We start from the raw sequence: 3095 nt of genomic DNA on the forward strand, positions 1-3095 counted from the left end.
ACACACACACACACACACACACACACACACACACACACACACACACAGAGATGAAAGACAGCCAGGTTGGAAAATTCAACGCTCGCTCTACATAGGTTCCTCTCTAATTTTCAATAACACCTGCAGATGATAAACTGTCAGAAAGATGCAGCTAAAAAGCAAAATAACTGCTATTTGAGACGTTAATTAGATGAAAATATAAAAGCGGATTCTTGTTCGACCAAAAACACAGCACACAAAAACACAGCAAGCGATACATCTGTAATTGGAATCCATTAAATTCAATAAACCCTGAGAGGTCGCGGTCCAATTTGTGCCTCTGCATTAACATGATAATACACAATCTGCTGGGTGCATTCCCCTGACAGATGAACACAGACATGCTAATGTGCACACACATCCCCTGGACGCACACTTCCACGTTAAAGCGAGGCACACTTCTCACAGATGAAGAGCCCACATAAATAAATGATTAGGATTAGAATATCATTTTCTGTTGACCAGGGTGATTTATATTCTTTCGGGGAGGAAAACCACTCCAGTCGTGTCCTCTAATGACATCCACATTGTTCTCCTGGGAGCTGGATATACCTCCCTCCACATGCTCAAACCCCCTCTGTCTGCATCTCTTTTGGCCATGAAAAGTGTCCACACGATGACAAAGAGATTGACAAAGGATGGCGTCCCGTAACTGCCTTTTAGCCGGTATGTTAAAAGTGTAACAAATTCAAGCCTCTTCTTTGCACCAGCTGATGGAGCGGCCTGTGTTTTCAGCCCGCAGCAATGTTCCCGTATGCTTCAATGACTGCATATCTATTATCCCAAAATCACAGAGACCAGCGAAAATGTCCCATCTTCATTCGACTGCGAAAGCATGTGGATTCACCCCGTTTGCCCTAATGTAATAAGCAACTGTTGCCTATTTCATGGTGACGACAAAGCTCATCCTCAGTTTTAATTAGACTAGAAACTGCTGGTCAGACGAACAACATGGCAGTGTGAGAGCATCAGGTGCTGTACACTAATCTCTGGCTTTACATGACAATACTGCCCACTCCTCTTTTCTATCTGGCGGGAGAACCGGCAAATGGCAGCGGGCAACCTTGAATGGCCTTGGTGAGCACAGCGTCTCACTTGAAGACGAGCGACCTTCATCCTGCAGTCATTGGCTGGTGTATCTTTTTGAATGGGACTTATGTTTAAGGGTCTAGCGATAACAGGCGCAGCATCTTGGAATCAATAAATCACGACTGCAATTTTGAAATATTAGTAAGCGTCCTGTAAACAAAAGGCACTGCCGACAAGAAGACCAGCCTCTAACCTGCTCTACAGCACGAGATTTAAAAGCTCTTCCAACATGATAATCCACAACAGAAAAGATGAACAGTAACCTCAACAAAAGCCTGAACATTTCAACAAATACAGACGAAAATAACAAAAACAGTGTTCCCAGGTGTTTTGAGTGCTACTTTTCAAAGTGCTGTGTGGGAAGGGAAGTAGAAGATGACTCCGAGGAGCAAAGAGACAGAAACACAAAAGTAGAGCAAAGAAGTGAGGTAATGGATAAAAAAAGACCTGCTTCTCTACACAGATTTTATCTTAGCTATTATGTTTTTATTGCCCTAGTTTTATTGTCATCAAATACAGAACTTGAGTTTTATGCTGATTCAACAATTAAGGTATAAGAGGTTAATAAATGAGCCTTACAGGTGCTGCTAGGTGGACTTTGTTCCCTTTGGACAGAATGTTTCCAGTCTTAATGCTCGTCAGTCACCGGCCATTGATAAAAACATAAAATGATATTTGACAAAAAGGACTTTGGTTTATTGTTTCCATGTATTTTGGTTTGTTTCTCATTATTTCACAAAGACTAAAACAGGCAGCTACTAATTGGCTCTCTGCTATCAGAGAAACCTCACAGTCCATCAACGTCCCCTTCAAGGACATGGACTGGGCCAATGGACTGGACTAAGATAATAGACCTGGAATGGTCCATTGTGATTGGTGGGGGGGTGTCTTGAGTGTGCAGATGTTTGTGTCTCCAGGTTCAATTGACTTGGTGGAGTAATTATCAAGCGAGGACCTACATAAAGACTTATTGTCACAGTGGGGATAGTTTCTTAGAAATACAAGGACAGGACTATTAGATTTGATTATAATCAGTGTCCAATTAGCATATATTAGCATATATCAGCATATGCTGAACATGCTAGGCGGTGTAATGCAGGGTGAGCATCTTAACAACAGATGTGTAGGGTGTGGTGAAGCCTTGTCCTCATGTTGGTTAATCATGATTCCAAGATAGAGTGTATGGAGGACAATCCAGGAAGCCAATAGAGTAGATATTAAACTATCACAAAGGGAGCTAATGAGGTAGTGATAGTGTCTAGAGACTTCACCCGTACACACACTTCTTTCAGATACACATGATTGTCTCTCCTCTCTTCCCCTTTGCCTTTTCTCAACTCGTCATCCCCCATTTTCTCTTTTTAAACATTCCCCTGCATCCCCTTCTCTTTCACTTGCGTAACACCTCTTCGATTCATCGTCTCAGAGAGGAGAGAGTGTTTGACACTGTCCAAGAAGAAGTGGGCTAGTAGGCTAACGGCTCGCACAGTTTGGACACTCTGCGTCTAACAGGATGGCGTCTCATCGCACTCAAACATGCACACACTGTGTTCTACTCCGGCATAACACGCTATTTTTAACTCCCCTCCTGCTTCGTTTCAACATCCAGAAGGAAAAACAACACAGTCGCTTAATTGCCATCAGTGTTCTTCCAATACACAGCGAATAAATCAAAACTCACACACATAATGTAAAGATTGTACAAGCTAGCAAACGCACACAAATCACCAAAACAGCCATTACTATAAGGGGTGACAAACCAAATTATACACACACTCACACAGCTGACACCAGCAACTACACAGATCTGTGTTTAAAGAAGCAATGCAATGCACACAGTCCAAAACAGCCATTTGTAGTCATCAGAGGTACATCATCAGCAAATGATGCACACAAACAAACTGATCCCACTCACTCTCTCACACACACACACACACACACACACACACACACACACACACACACAC

General features: G+C 42.6%; 1 protein-coding gene across 10 annotated transcripts in view; it reads right to left on the reverse strand.

Annotated features, from left to right (window-relative positions):
- Positions 1-3095, reverse strand: part of mcf2la (mcf.2 cell line derived transforming sequence-like a) — a 34434-nt gene that overhangs the window by 12310 nt on the left and 19029 nt on the right. The gene's annotated exons all lie outside the window — the stretch shown is intronic.

The sequence above is a fragment of the Anarrhichthys ocellatus genome, unplaced genomic scaffold, assembly GCF_004355925.1.
Source record: "Anarrhichthys ocellatus isolate YVR2014 unplaced genomic scaffold, GSC_Weel_1.0 scaffold12, whole genome shotgun sequence".
In the NCBI taxonomy this organism is placed as follows: Eukaryota; Metazoa; Chordata; class Actinopteri; order Perciformes; family Anarhichadidae; genus Anarrhichthys; species Anarrhichthys ocellatus.